This window comes from Rhincodon typus, chromosome 18, assembly GCF_021869965.1.
Source record: "Rhincodon typus isolate 14 chromosome 18, sRhiTyp1.1, whole genome shotgun sequence".
Taxonomy (NCBI): domain Eukaryota; kingdom Metazoa; phylum Chordata; class Chondrichthyes; order Orectolobiformes; family Rhincodontidae; genus Rhincodon; species Rhincodon typus.
The window spans coordinates 16,043,098-16,061,966 of NC_063349.1; the positions used below are offsets into that span (position 1 = coordinate 16,043,098).

The following is an 18,869-nucleotide window of genomic DNA, read 5'->3' on the forward strand; positions in this document are numbered from 1 at the left end:
AAAATGTGCCCAGTGGAGTTAACAATGAAAACAAAGTAAAAGGATAATTTATTTTCTTGCTTTGAGTAGATATCACATCTCCAAGATATCACAGCTTATCAAGCCATCTTAGTACACAGTAAATTTCTCTCTGCAGCTATTTCTTTTTTACACTTAATCTAAGCCTAAGAACAATCTGTAGCATTGATTTCTGTATCCTCATGGTTTCTATAATATTGATTTTGTTTTCTGTTCTGTAGTCCACTTATTCTTGCTGTTGACTTAATGTCCTTCCTGTACTGATTTGAAACTATCTAACTCTTTGGGCCGTCACGTCAAGAAGGCTGGCACTGGTATGCACCAACAATACAACGGATTTCCAGTCATTCAGCAGCCAATCTTTCACCAGACCCAGTATACTTCCCACTGAAGTTCGGAGAATAACAGTTCAAGATCATTCTGAATTTTTTTTTATTTTTAGGCTTAATCTCACTGTTGGTTTGTTTAGTATTCAAAATCTCATCAATATTTTCCAAGCAAATGGTGATGAAAAATTGACTTCTGATTTGCTACAAACTTAATTAACACTGCTGGCATAAACCAGTTTCTTCCCCAAAGTTTCTAAGGGAGTGTCACTCCAAAAGTAAAATAGATTACAGGTGAGTAGGTGACAAAGTATATGGATTTAATGTGTTAGCGGGTCATTGAAAGAATAAATAGCATACATTTTCATTTCGATTACTGAACTTATTGGAATTCCTTATATTTACTGTGACAGCTCAAAAAGAACAATTCAGTCAAGCCTTGTAAGTATTAACTTTCAATCTGCTGCCCTATAAATAGTCGAGCAAATGTTCCACTCAACCAACATGCAGTGGACTATTTAGTCCAATGGAGATGTAAAGCTGTCTCCTTCCCTTAAAAGGTATGAATAAGGCACTGATCCACACCGATGAAGGTGAAAATATCCTTTGGATGCAAAATCAAAAAAACGTACCTTGAAGTAACATGCTTTATATTTAGTGTTGAAGGGATATAATTTTCATTTTGCACGCATTGAGGTGATCATGTGATTGCTGGAGAATTAGGCAATTTCAATCCCCCAATGTTAACTTCTGTACTCCCAGTTTTGCACCCTCATCATTGCTCCCAAAATATGCCTTAAAAGCAAGTGAGAACACATCCCATTGCACCAATATGGCACTTTCCCATTTCCTCCATCGGCCATCCTGTGCCAGTTTGAGTGAGGTTATCACTGTTGTGCTTAATCCAGTTTTAAGATGTAGACTTAAGGCCACTGGGAACAAGATTGAGACTGTCCCTTCACACACAACCCCTACAATACAGGAGTTTCGAACCTCATTGGTCTGAGATGGATTTGAAACCAGGATGTAGAAGTGTCTAGACAAATATATGTATTTGGTTAACATTTTCAGAGATCTGTCTAAAGATTCAATGTGGTGATGTAATTCAAATTTTAATATACCATGAGGAATGGGTACAGACTTAATTCATGCTTTTTTTCCACAACAAAGAAAATAACAGAATTTTTGGAATTGGCAGGAAGATATTATTGCACACTATTGCCTAGGCATTTGTAAGATTCACTGCATTCCATGACAAAAATCACAGCTGACACTCCAAAGGTGCCTTCTTTTGATGAAATGTTAAACTAAGCCATCTGCCCTCTCAGACATGAAAGCTTCCATGCTACTATTTCGAAGAGAAGATGAGTTATTCCTACTGTCCTGAATAATACTTTCCCCTCAATCAAATTATCTATGATGGACCCCTCGTTATTTGTGGAAACTTGACATGTTCAAATTGGCTTATTGTTTCCTACATTACTACAGTAACTATACCTGAGAAGTACATTCTTAGCTGGAAGGCGATTTGAGACATTTGGTCTTTGTGAAAGGGATTCCTTTCTTTCTTACACACTAATCTTGTACATATTTTTTTCAAAAGCAATGTAGCTTTATATTCCCCTAAGATGCACACTTTAGCAAGATACAGCCTAAAGCTATTCCAATCTTCAGTGTAAGTTCCTCAATGTTCTAGCAAAAAGGGTAAACAGGCTGGTCAACAGGACTTTAAGCTAGAAAGTGTGTGTGTGTGTGTGTGTGTGGGGTGGTGTGGTTGGGGGCGGTGGGATGATGGTGGTATTGGTGGCAGGGAAGGGAAAGGTAAAACTTACTCCAGTAGGAAACAAAGCAGCAGGTTAACTTCTGTAGGGGTGGATTCAATTGCGTGGAAAAATTACAGGCCAATTAGCCTAACCTCGGTCATGGGGTAAGGTTTTAGTATCCATTGTGAAGGGTGAGATTTCTGAATATTTGGAAGTGTATGGTAAAGTAGGGCAAAGTCAGCATGGTTTCATCAAGGGGAGGACATGCCTGACAAATCTGCTAGAATTCTTTGAGGAAGTAACGAGCAGGGTGACCAAGGAGAGCCAATGGATGTTATCTACCTGAACTTCAAGAAGGCCTTTGACAAGGTACCGCACAGGAGGCTGCGGAGTAAGATAAGGGCCCATGGTGTTAGAGGCAAGGTGCTAGCATGGATAGAAGATTGGCTGTCTAGCAGAAAGCAGAGAGTGGGGATAAAAGGGTCTTTCCCAGGATGGCAGCTGGTGACAAGTGATGTTCCGCAAGGGTCAGTGTTGGGACCACAACTTTTCACTTTATACATTAGAGAAACATATCAGCCTGGCTAAGTTTGCAGATGATACAAAGATAGCTAGAGGGACAGGTAGTACTGAGGAGGCAGGGAAGCTGCAGAAGGATTTTGACAGGTTAGGAGAGTGGGTAAAGAAGTAGCAGATGGAATACAAAACGGGAAAGTGTGAGGTCATGCACTTTGGTAAGAAGAATAGAGGCATGGACTATTTTCTAAACGGAGAGAAAATTCAGAAATCTGAAATGCAGAGAGACTTGGGAGTTTTAGTCCAGGATTCTCTCAAGGTAAACTTGAAGGTTGAAGTCCGTAGTTAGGAAGGCAAATGTAATGTTGGCATTTATTTTGAGACGACTTGAATATAAAAGCAGGAATGTACTTCTGAAGCTCTATAAGGCTCTGGTCAGGCCACATTTGGAGTATTGTGCACAGTTTTAGGCTCTATATCTCAGGAAAGATTTACCGGTCCTGGCGCAGGTTCAGAGGAGGTTCACGAGAATGGTCCCAGGAATGAAAAGCTTAACATATGAGGAACGTTTGACGACTCTGGGTCTACACTCAATGGAGTTTCGAAGGATGACAGGTATTCTAATTGAAACTTACAGAATATTGAACCACCTGGACAGAGTGGATATTGAGAAGATGTTTCTATTGGTAGGAGAGACCACGGCCCAAGGGCACAGCCTTAGAGTAAAGGGAAGACCTTCTAGATTGGAGATAAGGAGAAACATCTTCAGCCAGAGAGTGTGAATCTATGGAACTCACTGCCTCAGTGAGTATATTTAAGACAGAGATTTTTGATTGGCAAGGGGTTCAAGAGTTACGGGTAGAAAGTGGGAGAATGGGGTTGAGAAACTTATCAGCCACGATAGAATGGCGGAGCAGATTCGATGGGCTGAATGGCCTAATTTCTGCTCCTATGTCTCATGGTCTTATTGTCACCATCCTGACTTGGAAATATATTATCATTCCTTCAGTGTTGCTGGGGGTGGGTCAAAATCTGGAACTCACTCCCTAACAGCACTGTGGGTGTGCCTACACCAGATGGACTGCAATAGGTCAGGAAGGCAGCTCACCACTATCTTCTCAAGGGCAATCAGGGATGGGCACTAAATGCTAACCCAGCCAGAAAAGTATAGGCCCAACAAATGAATTTAAAACAAAACAGAAATGGCCTTTCCAACTGGCATCACAAGATTCCTATCAGAAATGTTGGCTGGGTGCTCCTTTTCTGACAATATCAGCAACAACAGCTTGCATATATATAGCATCTTTAATGCCAGTGAAAATGTCCCAATGTGCTTCACAGAGCATTCTCAAACAGATTTGGCAGGGTTATTAAAGCTAAATATATTGTCAACACCACTATGTTAAATCAATCAACTCAGCACAAGACAGGGTTTGAATACTGGGACTTCCTGGTGTATTACCTCCTGATGTCTGGCTGAGTCACAACTGAGCCATTGCAAGAACATTGTAAATATGTCTTAAAGACCAAGTTCACTGAAAATAATTGTTGTAGGCCGTTATCATATTTAGAACCATGCCTAGGGAATGTTGTATACAGAAATGTCATGAATTTGGTGACCAGCAATTTACAAATGCGTTCCCCATCTGCATGTGATAAACTGTACTCATACATTTATAAATATCAAGCCAGCACATAAATTAACTATGACCAAATTGGTTGCTGTTTGTTTAAAAAAGAACTTTTATTCGTTAGGTCTCTTACTGTGAAAACAAATATCAAGCAACATAAACAGCAAGAGCAGTACAATTAAACTAAATTAAATTAATTACATCCAGTACCATGGTTCATGGTCTGGGACTTCCATGTAAGTTATCAGCAAGGCTTGTTATCCCTAATGACAAAAGTGATGTTTTTATTCCTGAATTGTGACAGAAGACATTAAAGAAACATCCAAAGGTCATCTAAGGAGATTTCTACATTTGGTATGTAAAAGATATGTATTTCCATACCTTGGCCTCTTGAGGTAGGAATTTCTGAATAATGGGACTTTGACAGAATCATGATTGATGCTCTCTAGAATTCCACAGGAAAACTGAAGCAAAATGAATAATGAGCTGGTCTAAATATCTCTGTTTCCTCCCTGATATGAGACAGAATATCTCACTTTTCCAACATTTCATTTGTTATAAAGGGTCAGAACTTTAAAATACCATGGGTATTTAAAATACCTTTGGGTCCAAAATGAGAGGATTGTTACAGAGACAAAATACCTGCAGGTGTAAAACAAGAGGGTGTAATACCTAAAAGTCTCAAAAAAAATTTCAAACAAACTGGACTGTGATCTCTTGTGACTACAAAGATAATGAAGTACTGACCAAACTCTGTTCAACAGCAAGTCACCTCTGTGGATTATGTCCCAAACTGCAGGTACGTTTTGTGGACTTCCCTTTGAAGAATGCACAAGGACAAGGGTTAAAAAAGCCAATTTCTTGAAAAATGCCAGAAGATTGGAAAGCTGCCAAAGTAACCTTAGTCAAACAGGGAAAGAGATGAAAACAGACATATATATAGGCCAGTTAGCCTAACTTGTGTATTTGGGAAAATGATAGAGTATTATAATGGATGTAACAAGCAGAGCATTTAGAAATACAAAAACAAAGTTGCTAGAAAAGCTCAGCAGGTCTGGCAGCATCTGACCTGCTGAGCTTTTCCAGCAACTTTGTTTTTGTTCCTGATTTACAGCATCCGCAGCTCTTTTGGTTTTTATTTAGAAGTACATATTGGCCTGGAGTTTTAGATGGCCATGTTATCTTTTTGAAGGGTTGTACCAAACAACAGTTCGAGACACTGGATAGTACAAAGGCTATAGGCCCTGTCAACATTCCAGCAATAGTACTGAAGACTTATGCTCCAGAACATGCCGCTCCCCTAGCCTAGCACTTTCAGTACAATTAAAACACTGGCATCTACCCAACAATGTGTAAAATTGCCTGTGTATGTCCTATACACAAAAAGTAGGACAAATCATGGGGGCTGGCTGTCTAGCATTTATAGCCAGTCCCTAGTAGCCATTGAGAAGCTGTTGGCGAGCTCCCTTCTTGAACAGCTACAAGGTTGACAGGGCTGTTTCTGCTGTTGTCTTTTCCGCTGCCGAGATCAATGCCAGGTGGCCTGTCAGGTTTCATTTCTTATTTGAGTCTTCATAGTGATTGATACAACTGAGTGGCTTGCTGGACCATTTCAGAGGGCAGTTGAGAATCAAACACATTGCTGTGTGTCTGGAGACACAGGTGAGGTTTGTCAGATATCCATCCCTAAAGGACATTAATGAGACAGATGGGTTTTTCCAACAATTGACAATGATTTCACGGTTATCAGTAGATTCTTAACATTAGCTGAGTTCTGGATAATATTCCAATATAGCAATCATTCCACTAGACTATCGTCTCCTCATTCAGCTATCTGCTTTTCATGAACGATTCAGAGACCAATCCATATACCTGTGTTTTTAAATGTTTAACTTTTTGGTATCATCTCTTATTTTTGATCTGTGTGCATGTGTGTTGCATTATTAATTTCTCTTCTGTTTATTAATCAATAAACTTGCTTTTGTCAATTCTAAAAAGTCTTGTTAAATTGGCTCCTTTTAAAATACAATTTCATTTTGACTGGGGAGAAGGTTTTTGCAAGGGAAGAGATGCTTTTTGCATTAACCTTGTTGCAATAGGGAGCCAGTTCTTCCCTGCTCTCCCAGGAGTTTAACGGTTTTGGGGTATCCTGTCTGGAACCATAATAAATTGGAACACTTTGCCGGGAATCTGGCTGTGACACATTGTAATCCGCAAACCTCAACTACTCATGGAGTACCTCATATCACTCAAAACTCACTTACTAACACAGTTAAAATCAGACCCCATAGTGTAAGTTTCCTGAAGGAATCAATCATTTCTGATCACAAGTTAAGATAGTACACTATGATCAGGTCTGGGTTTCTGCTAGAAGGTCATACCCATATCAATGAATAACAGCAATCTTTAGTCAGTGATAAGAGAGGGATCTCTGCAAACCTACACACTCAGCTCCCAGTTCCATGTGATCTGACATCATCAGGAGATAGCTCCCCATGTACAAGCCCAGCAGTTAATATTAGTGTAAAATTATAGTTAATCCTTTAGTCAACATCTTTCTCCACTTCCTACCCTCAGTTTACTTTTCCAATAACCAATAATCTTATAAATTACATACAATTTCTATTCAACTCAGGTTTCCCTTCCATTCCCGCCAACCCAGGGGCCAATCTCCAACAGCGTTCTCGGCTTCCTCAACAGACATATAGGACATATGTGCTCCCTTAGGATTCCCTCGGGAGGTGAAAATATTGCTGCAGTGGAATTTCTGTTCCTCATGACAGCTGGTACCTGCGTGTGACATTTAGGATGAAGTTATTGCAAAAGCAAAAAAAGCCTGACCAGGGCAGAGAAAAAACGGATTCAAATGTGAACAGTCCAGGTGTCAAGCCATTGTAACCTCATGAAGAGGCAGACAATGAACTGAAATTCATTATCCTCTTCTTCTGCATGGCCCGTTGACCAAAAGTTCAAGCGCCACCATGAAATAATAAAGCAGTGTCTGTCAACTCCAGTGAAGAACTTCACAGCAGTGTTGAGACAAAGAGTATAAGAAGATGCAAGACTTCTATTTCCATTCAATCATCAGCATTAGTGGCAGTTTCACCCTTTGCCACTCTTTCCAGAGCCAAAGAGCCAATACAGGTCTAGAATGCCCTCTTGCAGCTGGTCATCTTCATTCTTGATTCTCCCTCTCTCTTCAAAAACTGTTGTTACTGACCTTTCTTATTCAAAGTCGCAGCAAATTATTTCCTCATCTCCAACTTCTGTTTCCTCTCTGACCTCCTTGAACATATTACCAGTCCCAAATCTGTGAGTGCGTCTCCCCATTTTTTTTAAAGTGTAATTGTGAATACACAAGGTGATGACTCACACATCGCCCCCACCATCGAGAAAACTCAACCCATCATCAGGAGCTGACAGATATGTGTGGGTGAGTCCATCGCCGGCCTTGACACTTGGTCCCCTGTTTGCCCAACTCTTGGATCCTAAAGACTGTCAGGCCATGTCTATACTTGTCATGGGGAGGGGGGAGTCAGGGAGGTTGGAAGCAAGGGGCAGCAATTGGTGGCTTTCAGAGACCGCCCTTTGCCCCTCATCTGTGCCCCTGATTTTCCACAGATTTGGTAAATTGGATGCCCCATCCCCAACAGCCTGGCAAATGGTGAGAATGGGGTGACTAGCTCTACAGGGTCGACTCACCCAATTATTTTCCCTTCTCTCCACATCTCTTGCCACCTTCAGGAACAGGACATTCCTGCCCTATCTTTCAACATCACCATCAGATTTTTGACCCTTCCAGGAGACAGCAATGAATATAACCATAATCTAGAATGGTCTCTTTGACTGTGAGTGTGGTGCATTAGCTCTTAACCTCTCTACAGCCTTTGACATATCTGACCATAACTTTCTCCTGCCAACACTTTGCTTCTATCGTCCAACTCAGTCAGAATGCCCCTGCCTTGGGTCTATCTCATGGTTTAACCCCGTCCCACTTTCACTCATTTTTCTTTGGAGCACCTCCAAAAATTATCCTCAACTCTCTTACCTATGAACCGGCTCTCGATGACAGTATCTGCAGATTGTCTCTGTGTAGGCAGACTGTTTGTCTGACGTACTTTTGTACAAGAATTTGTGAAGATTAGGCAAATCAAAATCTTGTTTTAGCTGTCTGCTACAAATCCTGCATCCTTGTGATAGATTCAATTCCCTTCCCTAGCCATTGTTTTAAGATGAACCAAGCTGTTCTTAACTTCAGCATCATATTCAGCTCCAAGCTATCTTCTACATTATAACCACCACCTTCTTCCACCCATGAAACAATCACCCCAGTATCCCAATTCAGCAAATCTGTTGACAAAACATTAATCCATTTCTTTGACATTTCATTCTTGACCATTCCAATAATCTCTTGACCAAACTCATATTCACTAATCTCTGCAAATTTCTACTTATCTGAAACTCTATCCTGTATCAAATGCCAATCATTAATTCTCTATCATCCCCTCATATCTAACTGAACAATACTGATTCTGAGTTCCTAATGTCACAGATTTGACTTCTCAACCTTGTATTTGAATTGCTTTTGTAACTTATACCTTTCTCCATACCTTCCTCCAACTCCATAATACCTTTGAATCTAATTTTTCGTCAAATTCTGGTCCTTTGAGCATCCCCACTCCCTTTGCAGTAATGTTTGCGGTCATATCTTCATCCTTGAAGGCCTCATGCTTTAGAATTCTTTCCATAAATTGCTCCACTTCTCCATCTCCATTTCTGCTTTAATAGCTCATTTATGACACATCTCTGAGGCTAAGATTTTGTTGCCCCTTCCTTTATCTCCATCAATGGCTAAACCTCCATTTCATCTTTATTACTCTTTTATGACATGCTTTCAGACTGTTGTCCATATTTATAAATGAATGTTGTCATTGTTGCTTATCATTAACTTCTATAAAACTATATCAAGATCTGCATCTCCTACTCTTCACCAGTTTGATGCTGATGTTCTTTGGGGTTTGCTAAATTGTTAAGCCCATTGCCACATGCTCTTTCTCAAGACTTCTGCTGGCTTCTACAATAACATAGATATGTGTGGCTTATGGTGATCTCTGACAATTTTGCTTTTAACCCACATTTTAAACAATCTACACATTTGATTAACACAACTCTTCTGACCTTTTTTTTAAAATTCCTCCTTATGGCTTCTGATCTGGGCCTTACTTTGTAACTACTATGCATTTAACGTTTTTATTTAGGTCCTTTGACAATTTTAATGATAAATCTGACAGGGAAAAAAGATCTCTTTTTTAACAGAAACTCAAATCTTCCTCACTTACGTGTACTTGTATATATGATCCAGAAATAGGTCTGGCTAAATACCACAGACCTACTCGCTGCATACTGGTGATTCAAGGCTACTTGTTAACAGTTCCTGCTCATGTTGCAAAACTACAGTAATAATACCATTTGTCATCCTTCTGGCATCAGAGATATATCAACATAATGACTGACATCTATGGTGAAAGATAAAAAGAAAAGATATATCTAGTACCTGGCAACAGTCTGAAGAAAATTATTATTATAGGATCATAACTGGAATAGTTCTCTATTATTATAGTCTGACTCGATGGCCTGTATCAAAACAATCATAACTGTCTGATGTTCCTTTTTGTTCCCTGACTTTTGATTATGCCAACTTTGAATGGTGGCACAGTTAAGTTTAAATCTGCCTTTGCTAATGTTCACAAGCATACACTTCCAAGTTAGGATCACTAGTAATCAGGAAAGGAAATACTAATCAGTTTTCTTTAAATCTCCTTTCCTAACTTAGGGATCTAGAGGCAATGGTAGTACCACAAGCACAGTAATCTTGGCCAAAAGCATTAAAAAGCAATTGGAGCTGGTTTGTCTGGTTCAAACTGATTGCATATTTAAAAACTGAGATATTCATTAGCATTCTGCTTCTTTTAAAAAATTAGTTTTTAACTCTTTGATATTGTGATTTTGATTGTAGAATAAGTGATGCCTCAGGGAGGTTATATGTGCACTATTCCATTCCATGAAAACTTGTCTCATTTTGCCATTTGTGTGTAGAATGTAGTGTCAGTTCTCAGTCTGCTTTTACTAGGGAGCTGGATAGGGCTCTTGACCAGAGCAGAGATCAGATCAGATATCAGGTAAATGGATTCACTGATAACACGTGGCGCATATGATATTCTGGACTGTGCTTTTGAGGGGGAGATTTGGAGGATATCAGAGAGAATTGTCCAGAGATTTTCTTCCCCACTAAATGTCAGCTATGGGTCAGTTGATATCACCCTTGCCTCTGAATCAGGAAAATCTGGTTTCAAGTGCACAAAAATCAAGGCTATCAATCCAGCGTAGTAGTGAGGAGATGCTGCACTCTGAGGTGTCGTCGTTCAGATCAAATCTTAAACCAAGATCTCATCTGCCTGACCGGGGAAATGTAAAAGATCCTAAGGTGCTTCTTCAAAGGGCAGTAAGGAGTTATCCGAGGTGTTTTGGCCATTATCACTCGATCAACACAGGGACAAATACCTGGTCATTCCCCTACTGCTGTTTTTGGCAGTTTTTGAGCACAATGTGGTTGCTATGTTCCTTATATTATATCAGTCTCTACATTTCAAAAGTACATCATAGGCTTTGAATTGTTTTGAGGTGTCTTTTGGTCATGAAAGACACTAAATGCAACCCTTACTTTCATTACCTGTTATTTTTATACATTTTTTTACTTTACTTTTGGAAAATGTTTAGCAAGCTCTTATTTTTTTCTGGGAAAGAAAACAAGCTGGAAAAGCTACACATCATTCTCACTCCAATTAATATCTTTGTTTATGACACCATGGTGTACTTCAATAGGATTTAAATTACTTTGCTTCACATTTTCAAATGAGAAAATGTTCAACAAACACTTTGAAACAAAAACTCTTTCAATCTGGGAGCAATCCTTCATTTGCTCAGCCAAATATACTAGATGGTGCGAGGTTGGAAGCAAAAACATGGTTTTTTGTGAAGTTTTGTTTTCAAATCATCTTTATTCTTTTTCCGATTTGAACTTGTTCCTTTGGATAAGATATGGAGGAGAGGGAATGCAATTTAACACATTTCAGACTTCTGTTATTATCACTTTGAAACCAGCCACAGGAAGAAACGGAAGAGCAATCCAGTAAGTTAATACCCTCCCGTATGGTGAATTTGGTGGCTAAAGGGCATGTAATTGGAGGGGAAGGTGCAGAGCTGGGATGGGGCTGAAAGGATGCATCAGAGAGACAAAAAACCAAGCAGATACAACAGAACCAATTACAGTGCATTATTACTTTGGAAACTTTGTCTAAACAGTGCCTTATTATTTCAAAGCCTCTTCTTTTATGATTAAAAAAGTGGCTTTCAGTAATTATATCTTCATGGTAAGTTGTTCCATTTTGTTTTCAGTTCTTTTTTGATTGCTGAAGTAAAAGAGTAAAATGAGCCATGCATAATTTCTGGCATGGTGAGACCACATGCAAGAGGCACAATGATAAAATCAATGTCAGTCACTTCTCTGTAAATGAACTGAAAAATTGTTTTTCTCAAAAAGGCAGCACCTTATAACACTGTTAAAAGAAAAACATACCCGACTACTTTATTCAGAGTTTCAACTCTCAATCAAAGTTTGTTCTGAACTATGCAACAGGAAATATAGATATATTGGCTGATTTACTTTGGAAATTGTTTAAATGATTCCTAACTATCTTAGCAGATAGCACGTTATATGAATGTGCCACCATTTCGTGCTATGAATTTCCACCATCAACATGTGTATTCATAACAGCAAAGCTGCCTTAAAAGAAGCTTGTTATTCTCATCTATGTCATAGTTATTTTCCCCTCTTGCTATAAAGGGAGATAAGGCAATTCTTTAAAACAATAGAGTCTAGGTTATGGCAACCGAGGGCTCGATTCTTAAAGCAGTGGGTAAGCAATATATTCCAGCATTTAATTAAACTGGAATAGTTCATCAACATTGAATGAAAATTATATTTTCTGAAGGAAGACAGTGTTTCTCGGTGACTTTCTATTTCAACTGATCAACATGCAGCAGCGTTTTCATTATTGCAAAACTACAGAACTGAAGAAACCGAATTGTGATAAATAGCTCATTGCAAAGCTGTCAATTTAAGAGTAACCAGGGAACCATTCCATTACAATATCGTAAAGTGTTTGAGAGTGAACACAATGATCCTCCTTTTCCAACTAATTAGCATTCCAATACAATAAATCAACCAATCTAGATTCGTGCTTTTGGCTCTTGATGAAATAACAGTGAATTTTCATATTATTGGAATACCATGATACCAAGCAAATTCATACCCATGGCCTGAACAAAATGGATGAAAAACATATTATACTACATTGATAATCCTTCTCTTACTTCAAGCTCACAATTTCTGAGTCTGCATTTCTTGGTTCTAACTTATTGAACTTGTTCTAGTCACTCATGCCACTATTATTTAATTTGTGCTAAGTTCTGACAGCAATCAATCAATCTTATTTCCTTTCCTCTATCACTTCATTTTGGAATTAAAATACTTTTCACTCGTCTTTCTCAAGTGCAGCCCAGAGATTCCTCAGGACATTTTAAAATTCATCCATGGGAACTGAGTATCGCTGACTAAGCCAGCATTTATTGTCCCCATCCCTAATTGCCTTTGAGAGAAGCTAAACTACTTTCTTGAAAGAATGCTGTTCTTGGGGTGTAGGTACGCCCACATTGCTGTTAGGGAAGGAGTTCCAGAATTGTGACCTAGCAACAGGATAGTTCCAATTCAAAATGCTCTGTAGCTTGGAGGGGAACTTGCAGATGGTAGTGTACCTATGCATTAGCAGACCTGTTCTTCTAGGTTGTTGATCATGAGTTCGGAAAGTGTTGTCTAAGGAGCCTATCACAGTGCATCTTGTCAATGGGACACGCTGCATTGGTGGTGAGGGAATGAATGTGGGAGATGGTAGATAGAGCTCAAACAACTTTGACAGCTTTGACATGGATAGTGTTGAACTTTTTTGAGCCCCCCCTGCAAATGGAGAGTATTCCATCACACTCACAACTGATGTCTTAAAAATGGCAGACAGGCACTGGGAGTCAAGGTCACTCAGTCACTCAAAATTTCTAGCCTTTCACTGTTCTTGTAGCAAGAGTATTTATATTTATATGGCTGGTTCAGTTGAGTTCCTGGTCAATGATAACCTCAAGGATGTTGATATTAGGGAATATAGCAGTTGTAATGCTATTGAACAGAAAGGCATGGTAGTTAGATTCTCTCTGGGTCATTGCCTGGCACTTGTGTAGCACAAATGTTGCTTGTTACATATTAGCCCAAGCCTAGGTATTGTCCTGGTCTTGCTGCAATTGCACATGGCCTGATTCAGTACATGAAGAGTCAGGATTAGTGCTGGACATGGTGCAATCATCAGTGAACATTTCCACTCTGACCATACGCTGGAGGGAAGGTCATTGATGAAGCAGCTGAAGATGGTTGGGATCAGGGCACCACACTGAAGAACGTTTGCAGTGGTGTCCTGGGGCTGGGATAACTGACCTCCAACAGCCATCTTCCTTTGTACTGTTATGACTTAATCCAGTGGAGAGTTTTCCACCAGATTCCCAAAAAATTCAGTTTTGTTAGAGATCCTTAATGTAACACTTGGTCAAATGCCACTTTGATGTCAAGAGAAGTCATTTTCACTTCACCTCTGGAATTCAAATTGTTGTTCATATTAGTACCACAGATATAATAAAGTCAGGAGTTGAGTGGCCTTGACAGAACCCAGACTGAGCATCAGTGAGCAGGTTGTCAATGATCAAGTGCCACTTCTTAGTACTATTGATGACACTTTCCAACTATTTGCTCATGATTGAGAATAGACTGATAGGGTTGGGTTGGATTTGTCCTGCTATTTGTGAACAGGACATATCTGGGCAATTTTCCACATTGGCAGATCGATGTCAATGCAGCAGTACCAGACAGGAATATTTCCACTCGGCTGGCATGACTTCACTGGAAGTGTGGAAAATCTCAGCTTATGCCCATAAATGGAATTTCCACCATGTTTTGTTTTCATGGCACAGGCAGCTCCAAGGAAACTCCTGACCTAGCTCTTTCACCATTACTTGGATCTTTCAGTTGTAGAAAAATATAGCTTCCAATAATTTAGCTGCTAACAGTGAAAGATCCTGATATCATGGCAATATAATTTTAATTCAGAGATTTCTCACCCCCATTTGTACAGGCAAGGCACATTTTTGTAGGGCAGTGGTTTTCAAAAGGTAGCCTGCAGACTGCTGGTGTTCTGCAAAGGTGCCCACTGTCTGGTCCAAAATTGAAGTGACTGAAGTTGGTATTTAGTGATAAAAGTCTAATGGTCTTCGCACCAAGTATTCCAAATATTTGATGCTCCATGACCCTGCTCTGAGGGACCTAGCATACCATGAACATATAGCCACCATCGAATCATCAACATTTAGGAGTCAAAAAACAACAAAGTGGAATTGGCTGAAGATCGAGTCCAACGTGAGACTGAAACTCTTCAGCTCGGAACCAGACATCACCTCACTGATGTCTCATCAACAGCATCAGCATTTTCCCATTAATCCTAATGGGTTATTTTGTGGCAACAACAGAAAGAGGGTGAAGTGATACATAGGGTCTTTTGTTCCATCCAAGTGACATGTGGGTGTGAACATTTAAGAACCACTTCTATAAGGCAATGTTTCCGTCACAGAAAAGTTAGCCACTGCTTTTTGTTGCCAATCAGCCTTGTTTTAGTTTCTGAGATTGGTCAATTGTAGCAATTTCATAACCTACTGGTATACAGCAGATACAGCAGTCATGAATAAAATACAAATTATGGAAAGCAATAAAAAAAGGTGAACTTTGTTATGAGAGAGTAATTATAATTCAAACACATTTAAGCCTTTCGGTACTAGGCAGTAGTGAGTTGTTTCTTTTCATCTAGTGTGTACTGAGAATTACAAAAAGCAGAAATGTTTCTGAACTTTACTTTACAATATACACATTGCTGAATTGTAACTATCAGTATCTAATCTGTGCTCATTCAGTGTAAACTGATTAGCTCATTGTTTGGTTGCTGCTTACGGATTTAAGGAAGACATTTTGTGATATCCTGAGTTCAAAATTACAGCGTATTATTATAATGGCTACAGGTTAGCTGTATTGGATAAAACTTAAATACAACTAGATATTTGCAAATGTGATATTTCTATTCACTTTGACTTTTGAGTCTAATTAACTAAAATACTACAAGCATTGGAAAAACACAATTGCTCATGTAATAATGCTGCAACAAATGTTTAGCTTTAAAGCATTTGGATTGTTTGTCATTATGTGATAACACTTGCCTTTGAACATAACAAGTTGGCATATATTTTGTAGAATTATTGATTGAATCAGGAACTTTCTGGGTGAGGAGTAATGTATAAACTGCATTCCTTAAAAAAGAAGTAACTTTCAAGTTTTAATGGCATCTTGGATCAACAATGGGGTACAGTCTTAGAATAGTAAAATCTCTGCCTACTACTCAACCAGTCTCCTGTAAACTGCTTCCTTGCTCACTTATTCCATTAAGCTATATTTTCAGTGGCAATGTTTGGACACATGTGAAAGTATGGCTATCATCTGAAGTCTTCAGTTGTTTACTTGGGATACTAGAGCTCCAGCCTTAGAATTAGCTTGAATTTTCTGTTATTTAAAGGAATAATTAGACAGTTTCCACAAGAGCAACTGTTCACATCCTCCTCCCTACAAAATGCAATGAATAGCAGTCCACCATAAGGACTGTCTTGATACGACATGGAATGTAGTTTGCAGGTCACCAGATATGACCGACAGGAGATTCCAAATTAGTCTCAGGTAAACATTTTTTTTGAGGGAATGAAGCTTTCTATTAAAAGGATATTATAGAGAACGATTTACCACAAGAAAGTATTCTCCAAATGTGTCACTTTGTATTCAGTGTATTCACACTCTGTCAAACACCGAAGATATGAAATGCTAAATCACTGCGGGCAACCTTCAAATCTGGCACCATACTGGTGCCCCAAAAATGGGCACGAAAATAACTGAAGTGAATCAAACGTCAACTTCCCAATCCACTCAGCCACCACCACCCCCTCCCCCACCACAACCTTTACTGGTAAAGCAGTTTGACACCTTTTGTCTACTTAGTAGTCACACTTAACATAAATTATCTGCTGCCTCTAGTCTTGTATATACTAACACACAAGCAATCGTCAATCTTCCCTGCTCTTCGCAAAATAGCTGTGCATTTTTGCTGTTCTTTTATTCTAATTGCGTTTCAAATGGTATTGTGATCCTGTGAAGAGAATGGAGTTAACAGAACCGTCTGTACAGAAAAAAACAATGCAAGGTCATTCCATTGGAGCCACGTTAGCATCACAAATAGATTTTTTTTGTGTTGGAAACTACAGACTAAATTTTAAGCATACTTTAAGACAGAAAGCAACAATTCGTCCAATTTGTGCATCATACCAAGCAGCGTTTGCAGAAATCAGACCAGTTAAACAGCGCTAAATCTCCAAACAAGAGTAACAGTTGCTTGGTTCGGGTTACAATGTAAATTCGAGTAGGCACGCACTGTGCATTATGACAGCAAATGATTCTCCGTCCTTTCTCCCTCAACTGTTGGCAAAGTCCTATAAATATTGTGCGTGCGGTGTAAACGTTATTGATAGATGCTGTGTCTTACTTGGATAAACTTTGGTACCCGATAACTATACTCAAATCACCATGGCAACAATCTGTAGCATTTAGCACAGGAACAGCTTTTACGGCACAGTGAAACAATAAAAGACAAAGAAAATTTCTGTACCTGTGAGCAGTTGGTTTATTGCAGTCCGGCATGTAATCTCAATAAATCTTTGAAATATGTTTTAATGTTTTTTTTAATTGACTGTTCTCCCCAGTGGTCTTGTTAATCCATTCTAGTCCGTATTCAGATCAAAGGCGTTGGAAAAGAAAACGGACAGCCCTTACAGCTGAGCTCAGACGTTTAATGCTGTCATTAGCAGTTCCAACCTGTCACAGACCAGGCTGGCACCAATGGTAGGGTCGGGGGTCAGGCAAGAGCAACCAGTTCCAACATTTCGTTCTTTCCAATCCCTCAGAGCCAGTGCACTCTCTCTCTCTCTCTCCAGCAAGTGCAGTTGTTTAAGTCTGTTCTTTTGGGCCAATCTGCCTTCACACAGCTGTTATTCCACAGCCTCACCTGAGTATATCCCCTCTTGGCTGTTTCTCTCTTCCTTTGTTTGCTTATTTTATTGATCACTGGGAGTAGATAAGGAAAGAAAAAAGTCAAAATCGGCAGACAATCAAGTACACACAGAGCTGGCTGAGAAGGCGAGATGAAATCATGTTGTTTCCTGATAAGACTGATAAGATTGAAAATATTCCGCCTGTGTGCACCGAGCAATCATGCTTACAGTTTTTCTCTCTCTCTCTCTCTCTCTCTCATGGGGAGGGATTGGGAAGGCAGAGGCGGAGGCAACTCTCCGAACATTTCAAACAGGAGGGAAACCATTCCAACACTACAAGCAACCACTGAAAGTCTTGCATTTGCCTTTGAAAGATTCAAGGCAGTTTTCCTTTCATTTAACACTACATTCGATAGGATTCATTTTGAAAGGGAGGTTTCTTTTTCTCTATGTAGTATTTGATATTCAATTGCTCACTGATTTGACTTTTATTTGTTAGTTAAGGAAACACACTAATTAAGCTGCCAACATGACTTAGACGCTAATTTTGTGTGTTATTCCTCAGGGAAAATGATTCAGTAGATTTGTTGCTTGTGAAGAGCAGTATTCTTGTTGTTTTCGTTTCACCTGCATCCAGTAAGCAGCTGTATCATTGAAAACCACATCTGGAACAGCAAAGGTCACATCAACTCGGTTATATTAACACCAGTTGTTTTCTTATAAGAATCTATTGTCCATTTAATAACAGAGATAATGCTAGGTAGCTATCAGGGAATTACAGACAGAAATCCAATCTCACAGTGCAGCTGATAAACCTACCACTGAGATTGGCTGTTTTGTAACTGCCGGTTGGTATTTGCTGTGTATCATCTGCTGTCATTTAAGAAACAATATCAAAAATGGATACACAATAAACAATGGCGCGTTAAAGATTCATGGTCTAGAAATTCCAGGCAAGCTGTTGTATAGTTGGGGATACAATGGGTGGCACTTTTGCAGAACAACCTGCCCTAGCAGTGGAGATGGGTATCACTAGTTTAACAGTGCCCATGTCCCTTACACCACTTCTGTGAATCTGCTGCATTCTCCCTGGTGCCCTGGATGACATTTGTTCCTCAAACAACTTCACCAAAAAGATTGTCTCGTCTGATGCTTCCCAAACTTTCTCCCGCAGTGACCACATTCCGAGCATTGAAAATTGTCACAGTCCTTCAGGCGGAATTGAGAGAGGATGGAGTGGGGTAGGGAGAGTGTTACACCTGTTATAGCAGGAGCACAATTATTTCAACTTGGTCAGTGTCCCAGTCCGGCCATTGCTGCTGAAA

At 39.5% G+C, this 18,869-nt stretch overlaps 1 protein-coding gene across 1 annotated transcript in view; it reads right to left on the reverse strand.

Moving 5' to 3' along the window:
- The window catches only part of shisal1 (shisa like 1), a 163,422-nt gene extending 145,968 nt beyond the window's left edge, over positions 1-17,454 (reverse strand). Inside the window, exon 1 of the mRNA XM_048607668.1 lies at positions 17,163-17,454. The gene's annotated coding sequence lies outside the window, so the exon portion shown is untranslated. The remainder of the gene's footprint in view (positions 1-17,162) is intronic.
- Positions 17,455-18,869: the final 1,415 nt, after the last annotated feature.